A 14959-nucleotide genomic window follows, 5' to 3' on the forward strand; every position below is an offset into this window, starting at 1 on the left:
GGGACTTTAACACCTCATTTACACTAACGGACAGATCAACCAAAATGAAAATAAATAAAGAAACAGAAGCTTTAAATGACACAATAGACAAGATAGATTTAATTGATATTTATAGGACATTCCATCCAAAAACAGCAGATTACACTTTCTTCTCAAGTGCACACAGAACATTCTCCAGGATAGATCACATCTTGGGTCACAAATCAAGCCTCAGTAAATTTAAGAAAATTGAAATTATATCTAGCATCTTTTCTGACAATGCTATGAGATTAGAAATTACAGGGAAAAAAACGTAAAAAACACAAACACATGGAGGCTAAACAATACGTTACTAAATAACCAAGAGATCACTAAAGAAATCAAAAAGGAAATCAAAAAATACCTAGAGACAAATGACAATGAACACACAGAGAATCCAAAACCTATGGGATGCAGCAAAAGCAGTTCTAAGAGGGAAGTTTACAGCTATACAAGCCTACCTCAAGAAACAAGAAACATCTCAAACAAACAATCTAACCTTACACCTAAAGAACTACAGAAAGAACAAACAAAACACAAAGTTATCAGAAGGAAAGAAATCATAAAGATCAGAGCAGAAATAAATGAAATAGAAACAAAGGAAACAAGAGCAAAGATCAATAAAACAAAAAGCTGGTTCTTTGAGAAGATAAACAAAATTGATAAACCATTAGCCAGATTCATCAAGAAAAAGAGGGAGAGGACTCAAATCAATAAAACTAGAAATGAAAAAGGAGAAGTTACAACAGACACCACAGAAATACAAAGCATCCTAAGAGACTACTACAAGCAACTCTATGCCAATGAAATGGACAACCTGGGAGAAATGGACAAATTCTCAGAAAGGTATAACCTTCCAAGACTGAACCAGGAAGAAATAGAAAATATGAACAGACCAAACACAAGTAATGAAATTGAAACTGTGATTAAGACTCTTCCAACAAACAGAAGTCCAGGACCAGATGGTTTCACAGGTGAATTCTATCAAACATTTAGAGAAGAGCTAACACCCATCCTTCTCAAACTCTTCCAAAAAACTGCCGAGGAAGGAACACTCCCAAACTCATTCTATGGGGCCACCATCACCCTGATACCAAAACCAGACCAAGATACTACAAAAAAAGAAAATTACAGACCAATATCACTCATGAATATAGATGCAAAAATCCTCAACAAAATACTAGCAAACAGAATCCAACAACACATTAAAAGGATCATACACCATGATCAAGTGGGATTTATCCCAGGGATGCAAGGATTCTTCAATATACGCAAATCAGTCAATGTGATACACCATACTAACAAATTGAAGAAGAAAAACCATCATCTCAATAGATGCCGAAAAAGCTTCTGACAAAATTCAACACCCATTCATGATAAAAACTCTCCAGAAAGTGGGCATAGAGGGAACCTACCTCAAAATAATAAAGGCCATATACGACAAACCCACAGCAAACATCATTCTCAATGGTGAAAAACTGAAAGCATTTCCTCTAAGATCAGGAGGAACAAGACAAGGATGTCCACTCTCGCCACTATTATTCAACATAGTTTTGCAAATCCTAGCCACAGCAATCAGAGAAGAAAAAGAAATAAAAGGAATACAAAGTGGAAAGGAAGAAGTAAAACTGTCACTCTTTGCAGATGACATACTATACATAGAGAATCCTAAAGATGCCACCAGAAAACTACTAGAGCTAATCAATGAATCTGGTAAGGTTGCAGGATACAAAATTAATGCACAGAAATCTCTTGCATCCCTATACACTAATGATGAAAAATCTGAAAGAGAAATTAAGGAAACACTCCCATTTACCATTGCAACAAAAAGAATAAAATACCTAGGAATAAACCTACCTAGGGAGACAAAAGATCTGTATGCAAAAACTATAGGACACTGATGAAAGAAATTAAAGATGATACCAACAGATGGAGAGATATACCATGTTCTTGGATTGGAAGAATCAATATTGTGAAAATGACTATACTACTCAAAGCAATCTACAGATTCAATGCAATCACTATCCAATTACCAATGGCATTTTTTATGTAACTAGAACAAAAAAATCTTAAAATCTGTATGGGGACACAAAAGACCCCAAATAGCCAAAGCAGTCTTGAGGGAAAAAAATGGAGCTGGAGGAATCAGACTCCCTGACTTCAGACTATACTGCAAAGCTACAGTCATCAAGACAATATGGTACTGGCACAAAAACAGAAACATAGATTAATGGAACAAGATAGAAAGCCCAGAGATAAACCCACGCACCTATGGTCAACTAATCTATGACAAAGGAAGCAAGGATATACAATGGAGAAAAGACAGTCTCTTCAATAAGTGGTGCTGGGAAAACTGGACAGCTACATGTAAAAGAATGAAATTAGAACACTCCCTAACACCATACACAAAAGTAAACTCAAAATGGATTTGAGACCTAAATGTAAGACCGGACACTATAAAACTCTTAGAGGAAAACATAGGAAGAACACTCTTTGACATAAATCACAGCAAGATCTTTTTTGATCCACCTCTTAGAGTAATGGAAACAAAAACAAACAAATGGGACCTAATGAAACTTAAAAGCTTTTGCACAGCAAAGGAAACCATAAACAAGATGAAAAGACAACCCTCAGAATGGGAGAAAATATTGGCAAACAAATCAACAAAGAATTAATCTCCAAAATATATAAACAGCTCATGCAGCTCAATATAAAAGAAATAAACAACCCAATCCAAAAATGGGCAGAAGACCTAAATAGACATTTCTCCAAAGAAGATATACAGGTGGCCAAGAGGCACATGAAAAGCTGCTCGACATAGAGAAATGCAAATCAAAACTACAATGAGGTATCACCTCACATCAGTTAGAATGGGCATCATCAGAAAATCTACAAACAACAAATGCTGGAGAGGGTGTGGAGAAAAGAGAACCCTCTTGCACTCTTGGTGGGAATGTAAATTGATACACCCACTATGGAGAACAGTATGGAGGTTCCTTTAAAAACTAAAAATAGAATTACCATATGATCCAGCCATCCCACTACTGGGCATATACCCAGAGAAAACCATAATTCGAAAAGATACATGCACCTCAGTATTCACTGCAGCACTATTTACAATAGCCAGGTCATGGAAGCAACCTAAATGCCCATCGACAAATGAATGGATAAAGAAGACGTGGTACATATGTACAATGGAATATTATTCAGCCATAAAAAGGAACGAAATTGGGTCATTTGTTGAGACGTGGATGGATCTAGAGACTGTCATACAGAGTGAAGTCAGAAAGAGAAAAACAAATATCGTATATTAACTCATATATGTAGAACCTAGAAAAATGGTACAGATGAACCAGTTTGCAGGGCAGAAGTTGAGACACAGATGTAGAGAACAAACGTATGGACACCAAGGGGGTAAGCCACGGGTGTGTGTGTGTGTGTGTGTGTGTGTGTGTGTGATGAATTGGGCAATTGGGATTGACATGTATACACTGATGTGTATAAAACTGATGACTAATAAGAATTTTTTTAAAAAATGGAAGGGAAAAAAGGGGAGACTCTGATAGGTTGCCATTCTCATCGGAGTATAACTTACACCCACACAACATTTTTTCTCACCTTTTTTTATGGACATATATATAAACAGACACACACATACATATACATATAGTATATAGTATAATACACACACTATAATCTCTTCAATAAATGCACAAGAACATTATACTACAAGGTTTTTTGTTTGGTTTTAGTGTGATTTTTTACCCTTTACATTTGTCTTCATTCCCTACCCAAATAATTCACTTCCCTGAATAGATAATCCATTTAACCAACCTAACACTTCCTTGTGTATTTTGCTCCACCCTAATTCAGTCATATTAAAATAATTTATATACACACATAGCTAGGGACTATATACTTTTCTACATCTTTTTTCCATTCACCAGTACCTCATGAATATCCTTCCAATAAGGTTCTTTTTAATGGCTGTGTAATATTCCATGATATGGTACAATTTATTCAGTCTCCCAATGATTTACATTTACTTCATTTCCCATATTTTGTCACCAGGAAATAATGATGCAATAAATATGCTTCCTTATATATCCTTAAGTAGTGGCCTTTTAATTTCTATGGGACAAGTTTCCAAGAGTGAAACAACTGCATCAAGGAGTATATGTATTTTTAATGTTAATAGGTCTTGCCAGATAGATTCCCAAGAAGCTGTAACAACTCCCATTTACATTAGGAATGGATGAGAGCCCTTCCCTCCTCTCACTCCCAATCTTTTGCCAAGAACCAGATTTATTTACACATTTATTTATTTGCCAATTTGGTAGGTATGAAATGAAATTTCATTATTCTAGCCAAATATGTATTTTTTTATTTTATAACTTCTAGTTTTGAGTCTCGCTTAGGTGATTTCTCCCTCCTATCCCCTGTATCAGTGTTTTTCAAACTGTGGGTCATAAAATAAATGAAATAGATAATACTTTTTAATTATATGGAATAGAATATACAATAAAGGCACCACACACAGTAAAGGTAAGCAATGTTCTGTGAGACTTGTTTCATTTTTTATATACGCATATGTTCTGGGTCATAATGTAAAATACATAAAATATTTATTATGCGTCTAGGTCCAGAAGTTTAAAGACATAACCCTAAAGTGTATAATGGAGTTACTAGATTTCCATGCAAGATAATTCTTCACATTTAAGTTTTATATCACCTGGAATTTACTTCTACAAGTGGTATAGGAAAGATCCAATTTTATTTTCTTAGAGATGTATAGTAAGCTGTGTCAACATCATCTATTAAAAACACATCCTTGGGCTTCCCTGGTGGCACAGTGGTTGAGAATCTGCCTGCTAATGCAGGGGACACGGGTTCGAGCCCTGGTCTGGGAGGATCCCACATGCCGTGGAGCAACTAGGCCCGTGAGCCACAACTGCTGAGCCTGCGCGTCTGGAGCCTGTGCTCCACAACAAGAGAGGCCACGATAGTGAGAGGCCCGCACACCACGATGAAGAGTGGCCCCCGCTTGCCACAACTAGAGAAAGCCCTTGCACAGAAACGAAGACCCAACACAGCAAAAATTAATTAATTAATAAACTCCTACCCCCAACATCTAAAAAAAAACAAAAACAACACATCCTCGCAACTAAGCCCATGTGCTGCAACTACTGAGCCCGCATGCTGCAACTACTGAAGCCCACGCGACTAGAGCCCGTGTTCCACAACAAGAGAAGCCACCGCAATGAGAAACCCGCGCACCTCAACGAAGAGTAGACCCCACTCGCCACAACTAGAGAAAGCCCATGCACAGCAATGAAGACCCAATGCAGCCAAAAAACAAAAAAATAAAAGCACGTCCTTTCCCACTGGCCTGAAATACCAATTTTGTCATATATTAGACTCTCATTTATACAGGAATCTATTTACAAATCTGTTCTGTTCAACTATTTGTCTATTCCTATGCTAACGCCATATCGATTTTTAAAAATTAATTAATTTTTATTTTTGGCTGCATTGGGTCTTTGTTGCTGCGTGCGGGCTTTTTCTAGTTGTGGCGAGCGGGGGCTACTCTTTGTTATGGTGCACGGGCTTCTCATTGTGGTGGCTTCTCTTGTTGCGGAGCACGTGCTCTAGGCACGTGGGCTTCAGTAGTTGTGGCTCGTGGGCTGTAGAGTGCAGCCTCAGTAGTTGTGGCGCACAGGCTTGGTTGCTCCACAGCATGTGGGATCTTCCGGGACCTGGGCTAGAACCCATGTCCCCTGCATTGGCGGATTCTTAACCACTACGCCACCAAGGAAGTCCAGCCATAATGATTTAAATTCAGTGGCTTTATAGAATGTTTTAACATCTGAAAAGGAAGCCCCCTTTACTTTAACTACTCTTTTTCAAAACTTTATCAGCTACTCTCAGGCATTTACTCTTTTATATAAAAGTTATGATGACTTTATCCAATTAAAGAAAAAAACCTTGCCTAAAATTCTAATTGAAATTGCTTATCCACGTTCCCAGTTTTACCTTCTATGGCCACTTTCCCACCCCATCCTCCAAGCTATGACCCAAAGAACTACTGATGATTGCTCAAAACCGACAAGTTTGTTCATACCCTGTATTACTGCTCATGCTGTTCCCCACCTCTTTCCACCTTACGAAGTCTTCACACTTCAAAGCACAGCTCAAATGTCCTCTTTGGTAAAACTTTTTTGACTCCTCCAGTCACCTCTCTTCACCAGCTCTGAGTGCCTACTACAGGCTATTCATATTAAGCTTCACGTTTGGTTATTCGTTAGCTTTGTAAAGATATCTTCACCACAAGTGTGTCAACCTTTTTTGAGGGGAAGCCTCACTTCCTGAATCTTTGAGAAGTCCTTGGCACACAGTGAATACTGAATGTTTCAGAATGCCAAGGTTTATCAATGGGAAGAAGGAAGATGTTCCCTTTATGCCACTGAAGGAAGTCCAAAATTTTGCATGTTGTATACATATAAAAATTGAAAATGTCCATTTGCTTTAAGCTATTTATTAGTATAAAAAAAGTAGTTGGATGGTTTTCAAATATTCAAGGAATATTTAAATAATATTTAGCGGCCATTTCGGATAATACATTGTTGGAGGGAAAAATATGTTTTAAGAAAAAAAAAAAAGACAAGCTAGCTCTCAAACTCCACTGTATACATAAGAATCATGGGGGGGGGGGGCCCTTTGGTTTAAAATGTAGATTTCAAAACTCCATCCCTAAAAAGCTCAATTCTGTAGGTCTGGGTTAGGGCCTGGGAATTTGCATTTTTAAGAAACAGCTACCACCCTTCCCAATTCTGAAGTAAAGACAGGAGTATCTTTCTTGAAAAAAACACTATGAAAGACCAATCAAAACAGGATTAATAGCTCTTAAATTCTTCTTAAAATTTTTAAAAAGTTTTTAAATGTAAGAGATTTAAATTCTTCAAATCTATTAATGTTTAAATGATTACATGGAAGAAAATGAAATAAATGCTTCAAGAAACATGTAAGGTAGGGACTTCCCTGGTGGCCCAGTGGGTAAGACTCTGCGCTCCCAATGCAGGGGGCCTGGTTTCAAACCCTGGTCCAGGAATCAGATCCTGCATGCATGCCGCAACTAAGAAGTCCTCATGTCGCAACTAAAGACGCCACGTGCCCCAACTAAAGAGCCCACATACTGCAACTAAGACCGAGAGAAAAAGTTGAACTAAAATATTTAACACATGTAACAGAAAAATACAGCTGCTAAATTTCAACAGAATACATAAAAGACAAAAAATAATAAGACAAAGATGTACCTTATAATTACAGTTGTCCCTTGGTATCCACGGGGAACTGGTTCGAGGACCCTCCAACAATACCGAAATCACAGATGCTCTAGTCCCTTATATAAAAGTATGTGGCATATAACCTATGCACATCCTCCCATATACTTGAAATCATCTCTAGATTATTTATAATACCTAATACAATGTAAATGCTATGTAAATAGTTGTAAGTACAATATAAATGCCGTGTAAATAGCTGCCTACATACAGCAAATTCAGGTTTTTCTTTTTGGAACTTTCTGGATTTTTTTTCCCCAAATATCTTTGATTCATGGTTGGTTGAATCTGCAAACGCAGAACCCACTAACAGAAAGGGTCAACTGCAGAGGCAAATTAAACAATGAAGAGAAAATGAACACTGGAAACAAACATAAAAAAAAATCAAAGAAACACAAAGTTAAGTAACTAAGGCATCATTTTGTAAATATTAAACTAGCAAAATGAGTGATAAAAACTCACTCTGATTTAGGAGGTAAGGCCAACAGGACACACTCAAGAGTTTAGGGCAATGATTTTCAATTAAAAAAAAAAAGGACTGCCCCCCCAGGGTATTTTGGAAATATTAAGTGCACTTTTGGTTAACGCAACAACTGGGGCATGTTACTGGTATTTATGGGCAGATCCAGGATATCTAGACATCCTGTAACCCAGGTGACAGTCCTGCACAATGAATAATTTTGCTACATTTCACCTGACTTTCTAATGTCTGCCAGAAAATCATTCTGTTCTTAATTGTCTAAGGCTAAAAATCTAACTTCATTTTACTCATAAATACAAAATATTTTGTGCTATTTTAATATACACTTAATTTTCCAGTAACACAATTAACCATGCAAACCGAGGAAAGATTCAACTTTTTTATGTTTGGAACCTTACCATACCAAGAATTGTTCACCATTTCAGAACAATCACATCACCAAAGGCCATACCTTTTGTGGTGTCTGAGTTGTTAATACCACACACTGCTGTCAGGAACACAATCACAAGAACTACATGCTACTTACTTAGCCCTTATTTCAAAATGTCAAATATAAAGTGCCATATCACTGTCTTACTTCTCAAGTTATAAGTAGACACAAGCATCTGACCATTTTGTTATGTCCTCTAGTATAGCTCTACCTGAGCATTTTTACCGAAATACCAATTTTATTGGAAGGATAGTAATTTATGGTTTTCATTTGTTATTGTTAGTTTCACAGATTTTTTTTAAAATTCTATGTGTTGGTAGGTTATATATTATCTGTTAATTTCAGGATACTGAAGCAGTCATTACCAATATTAGGTCTGGGAAGGATGAAAACCTCCAGTCTAGGAAACCAAACATGGGGTGAAGTGGGTAGGGTGCACATTGGGGCAAATTAGAGAATTAAAGTTCTCTTTAAAGGACACAATCACTACTCAGTCCTAGCCACCTATTACCTTGAAGGAATGTAGACCCCAGTGCTGTCTGATAATCCAGTTTTTCAAGAGACACAGAAAATCTGGACATCTCTGTGAAGTCCACTCCTTAAATGTTGGCAACTAATTCAAGTTTAAAAAAAAAAAACAGGATGTAAGCTAAAAAGAACTCACCTATGGGTCAATTTACGCCTCTGATCAAAGATAAAGGCATATGCTAGTTTTGGTAACTGAATTAGCATGATTCTTGTGGAGGGAAGGTAGGGAGGCATACACTATGAATGAGCCATTGCTGCCCTGAAAGTCACCCTAACCCACCTCTGCTCCAGGGTCTGGGCTTATAACCCAACTATGGAAGTCCTATAACTTCATTTTGTTTCATGTTTGTTGCTCTTAGGAAAAAAGAAGATGAGGGCAGAGTGTAATGTCACAGATTCGGCAGGGTAAGTCCCGTTGGGTCCAGTTTTGTCATTGGCCAGCCTAGACTTAAACATGCAAATAAGAACCTCCTCTTGCTGTTGCAGCTCAGGCTGTCCAAAGCAACCCAGAGATCTCAGAGAACATCTGTAGTTTCAAGAACCAGAATTGTTTCACAGCCTAAGTCCTCCTGGGCAAAGATGTTCGTATGTGCATCAACCTTTCAGGATAGCACCATGGCAAAACCCTGATGGGCCTTGATTGCCTAGTCCACTTGCCATGGAATTGTTTGTAGCTCTATCCTGCCGATAAATTGACACACTTGTAAGGCACCTCAGCCTAATGCCATTTTTCTAACCATTCACCCAAGGATAGCACGAATGTTTTGCCAATACATAGTGGGAGACATAGTAATATCAGGTGCTTTGACCCAGTAATACCACTTAATTTATCCTGATAAACAACTCAATAGAAAAATGCACGAGGCATTCATTCACTGTAGTGAATTGCACATAAGATGGGGAAGTGATCAGAATTTAACTGTCCATCAATAATGGAATACCTTCACAATTAGGGCATATTAACTCTATATACTATAATGTAGCCATTAAACACAGAGATGAGAAGCATGAAAACAAATAGGAGACTGGTTAAGAGCCAGGACTCTGGAACTAGACTTCTTAGATTCAAATCCCAGTTCCACCACCTGCAAGTTGGAAAATCCTGCAAAAGTTGCTCTATCTCTGTGTCTGAGCATCCTCATCTGTTAAATGGAGATAACAGTAGGGTAACAGCCTACTTTGGAGTTGTGATTAGAGAATCAAGACATGTAAGATATTTGGTCCTATCTAGTCCATAGTAAGCAATCAACAAACGATAGCTCTTATGGAGGAAGAATACTATGAATCATCAGATTGGAGATTTGAAATTAACTTAGTAAAAACTGAGGGCAGAGAATGAGAGAAAGTTTAACTTTATCATAGGAATAATACAAAAGGAAGTGAATTCCTATTAAAGAAATTTGACGGAAGTATCTAAGACAGGCTGAAGGGACAGCAGGAAAGCAGACTCCAGTGTCTCTAATATATTGAGAAAGGGGAGGGCAGGAAGGATGGGAACATTGCAGGGAGGGTTGGGCACTGTGGTGAGATACTGAAGTCAGATGGTTGAGAGCTTTCACTGCTGTGTTAGGATCCTATGAGTCTCCTTCCCAGCTAGGCTCTGTTGGCTATCAACTTGAGCTGCGAGCAGAGAAGTCTCCACTTTCAATACTCCAGAAGTGACAGGAGGAAAGCAAAGATGACAGTGCTACCCTGCAGATCACTTAATCGCCTTCCCAACTCTGCATGTATCCATTTTCTAGGTAATCTCTGGATGTTTCTACTATCAGGTCACTGTGTGCTGGGTAACAGTTTATGACTTGTAGGTACTACCACAAAGTAACATGAAGGTTTGGTCTAATTGACAAACTACCAAAATGATCAATGCAGTGGTAGACACACTAAGACCACAGCTTGGCATTAATTACATCAATTAACTCAGCCAATATTTATTACATGCCTTCTATACACCAAGCACAGGGACTATAATAATGAATAAACATCGTCCTTGCTCCCAAGGAGCTTCGAATCTAATTACAGAGAACAGGGTTTTTTTAACTTTGTAAATTCGTACATCAGTCATTTCATTAAACAAACATTTATTAAACACCTGCTATGTGTCAGGTATTGTCCTAACATGTAGGGAGGCAGATATGAATAGAACACAATGGCTGCGCAAAAGAAAGTTTCATAGTGAAGAAGACAAGAGAAATCCATGATGAATAAATCCATGATACAGCAGTATTCAACATGGTAACTGACGTGATGAGTTACGAAGGTGGCATCCTACAACAGAAAAACTATTGCAGATCTTGCTTGATAACAATGTACCTTTGCATAATTGATCATTTTCAAAAAGCTTTCACATATTATTTCATTTCAGTTCAATAACAAGCCTAGAAATTTAAGCAAGACAGATGTCACTAGCCTCTACAACTTGCTCAGGGTCACATCAAGTAACAGTAGAGCTGGGACAAGAAACTCCACCTCTTGCCTCGAAGTCCAACGCTCCTTCTTTTGTTCTGACTCCCGTACCTCACCATATGACCTTGGACAAGTCACTTGGCATTTCTTTGTCATAGTTTCCTCACCTGTAAAACAGGGAGAATACCTGCAGTACCTAGCTAAAGTGACTTAGGAAAAGGATCAAATAAAACAACGTAAGTCAACATACTTTGAGCTGTACAAATGCAAGGTACACACTATCAGGCATGCCTTGTTTCTCTTAGGAAAAATAGGGTACAGGGTGCCAAAACACTGAATAAATGAACTGAGTAAATAAATGCTGGATTTTAAGGTGCATAAGTGCATTCAAGGTCATCCATATAACCTTTACAACTAATAAAGGCAAAAGGAACATATTTCATATTTCTGTTGTAGTCCTATTGACCCCCAAGGCAAATATCAATCAAGCTTGGCCAAAAAGGAATGTATTCACCTGTGCACCAGATTCTGTTAAGGATCCTATCAAACACCTGAGTTACAAGAAAAGGAGACAGGTTTTGCCTGCATTCCTCCCCAAAAGTGAAAACAGGTAGTTTTTGCTAGTCTGTCCAAAAAAGTATGGATACCCTGCCTGCTCCCACCCCCACCACAGTTCTCATCTTTTATGCCTCAGACTTGCTCTAACACAGCAGCCATAACCACATGTTACTTAAATTTAAATTAAATTATAAATTCAGTTCCTTAAACTAGTCACATTTCAAGTCCTCAATATCACATGTGGTTAACTGCTACCACATTGGACAGTGCAGATATAGAACAGTTCCATCATTGTAGAAATTTCTATTTGACAGAGCTGCCTTAGATACTATATTTTTACTTTTATTACAACCCTGACTAGACTAGAGATTCCTGAAGGAAAGGGGCTGTGTCTTATTTATCTTAATATCCCCAGTTTATATAGCAAAGTACATGTCATACTACAAGCACTCATTATATATCCAACTTAATATCTCAAACATAGCAGACTACTCTGTCCACTTCCCCCATCCCCAACACACACACACACACACAACAACAATAAGAAACAAGACATCCTCTCACATGAGGGGCATGAGGGTGGAAGGGGATACTGAGTCCAGAGGAAGGAGACCTGCATTCTATTCTTAGATGTGCTACAGCCAACCATGTAGTCTTGGGCAAGCTACCTATTTTCTGCATCTAAAACTCAAACTCCATGTACCTTAATTCTAAAACGTTTAATCGTCTTGCACCAAAGAAAATCATGTATTCTATCGAAAAGCCCTTTACACATGTCAGGGAACACATCTGCTAACACTGATGGGTACCTCAAATTAAAAAGAATCCATTTCTAGGGCTCAGGCTATCATGATTAGAGTCATTTTTGGTCTTTAACTGAGCATGTGTAGTTTTCCACCTTTTCTGGGGGATCAAACTAGAGACTTAAACCTCAGGCTTGAAGATTGAGTTTCTTCCATGTGCTGAGGCCAGAACTGGATACTCTGCCCATATCTGATCAGAGAAACAAGGGCAAGTTTCTTGAGTATCTGAATTTAACATAAATTATCCCATCAGTTTCTACATTAGCCTTAGCCTAAAATTTGAGTAAACAGTACAAAACAGAACCAAGAAAACTCTTTCTATAACAATCTGTATGATGTAAAGAATGTCATTACGTGAAATGTGTTTCTTATTCAGTCCACATACTTTACCATATTTAACTACTATAGAAAATATTTATTGTCCAAAAACCTCTTCATAATGACCTTCACACGCATACTCACTCACTCACTTTTATAAACCTTACATGGTTTTAAGACCAGCCAAGAACAAATATAATCTGAACTACCAGGCTGCCTTCCTTTATAATTTGTAAATATGTTGGGCAACAGCAGTTCAGGCATTCTGTAATAAATCTATACTAAGTTTGTCAATTCCTCTGACATCAAGGTTTTAATCTTTATTAAGTACTTCTTAAGTCATCTCTCCTGGTAACAGGATGAACTACTACCAACAGCACTTCCATCTACTAGCATTTACCAAGTACCAGCAAGGTAACAACATTTAGTGGATGACAACTAAACACTAGTTTGGATGGCACAGTGTTTAGTAGGGAACACATGCAAAGGCCTAAGGGCAATAAAAAGGTTTCCACTACAGAACTGATTGTATCTGACTGTGATAAAACTAGATATTAAAAATCAACCAGGCTTCCCTGGTGGCGCAGTGGTTAAGGGTCTGCCTGCCAATGTGGGGGACACGGGTTCGAGCCCTGGTCTGGGAGGATCCCACATGCCGTGGAGCAACTAGGCCCATGAGCCACAATTACTGAGCCTGCGCGTCTGGAGCCTGTGCTCCGCAACAAGAGAGGCCGCGATAGTGAGAGGCTCATGCACCGCGATGAAGAGTGGCCCCCACTTGCCGCAACTAGAGAAAGCCCTCGCACAGAAACGAAGACCCAACACAGCCATAAATAAATAAATAAATAAATAAAATTTTAAAAAAAAGAAAACATCATGAAATCTTACTATATGACACCGTATGGTAAGAAGTCATTAAATAAAAAAAAATCAACCAGTGTTGACTGCACATAGTCTTCCCTAGTGTCTCGCCAGTTGTAAGAATTCAATGTGTTTATTTAAATGCTGAAGGAAAAGTTAACAAACCTAACTAGAGTATTTTCAAGCAAAAAGCACAAAACTCTGTAGAGCAAGAACTACCAAACACCTTTTGCAAAGGTGGAAATAGAGAAGAATCGGCTTGCAGCATGCAGTCTGTGACATAAAAGGGACACAAACATTCCATTCAGTAAAACCTTTGTGAGTCTCTATGTCAAAGAACTGGGAGGAATACAGAGATGAGAAAACATGGCTCAGTTGCTCACAATCTAATAAAACACAGAAATACAACACAGTAAAATCACTGGTAAATTCCATTATGATGATGCTAAAGAGCAAACAGGAAAGACCCAAGGTGGTTGGGAGTGAGAGGTGTGAGGGTCACAGAGGCTTCTTGAATGCTGGGAGTTACACAGCCAGAGATGGGAAGAAAAGGCTACATGCATGTGTGTAAGAAACAGCAGAAGTGTGTGTGTCTGGGCGGAGCAGGGAGAAAGCACAGAGGACAGACTAGGCAGAGAACAGCATATTCAAACAAGACCCAGAGATCAGAGACACTATAACCATGAGTACTGTGTATCCAGGAAAATTGCAAACTAACAGTTTTGCATGAGATGCACGCACTTTAAAAGGTCCAGCTGACTCACAAATCCTGCAGAGAAAGTTACTTCCCGCCCCCAACAGGCTTTCACAAGGTGTAGTAGTCCGTGGGCCTAATGAAAAGATCTCTGCGGGTGGAAACTGCATTTTAAACAAACTCCCAGAAAATTCTCTTACACACTTAAACTGGAGAAACACTGAAACGTTTTACTGAGATGCAGAATTATCTACAGTAGCAGTTCCCAAACTTTGCTGCACACTGAATTCATGTGGGGATCTTCAAGAAATACTGCTGTCTAGCTTCCCCCACCGACCCCACTCCCAAACACGGTGATTTAATTGGCCTGGCTCTGCTACGTGGGCATCAGGAATCTTTAAAAGCTGCCCCAGGTGATTTCTACGTGCAGCGAAGTTGGAGAGCCACTGACCTAATTGTCAACAACTTGAATCTCGAGTCAAATTTACCAGCTCCGTGACCTTGGGCAAAGAAGTCACCTAACCA

At 38.5% G+C, this 14959-nt stretch overlaps 1 protein-coding gene across 2 annotated transcripts in view; it reads right to left on the minus strand.

Annotated features, from left to right (window-relative positions):
- Positions 1-14959, minus strand: part of RALGAPB (Ral GTPase activating protein non-catalytic beta subunit) — a 100150-nt gene that overhangs the window by 84406 nt on the left and 785 nt on the right. The window lies entirely within an intron of this gene.

This window comes from Monodon monoceros, unplaced genomic scaffold, assembly GCF_005190385.1.
Source record: "Monodon monoceros isolate NGI ecotype Baffin Bay Population unplaced genomic scaffold, NGI_Narwhal_1 Super_Scaffold_13, whole genome shotgun sequence".
Lineage (NCBI taxonomy): Eukaryota > Metazoa > Chordata > Mammalia > Artiodactyla > Monodontidae > Monodon > Monodon monoceros.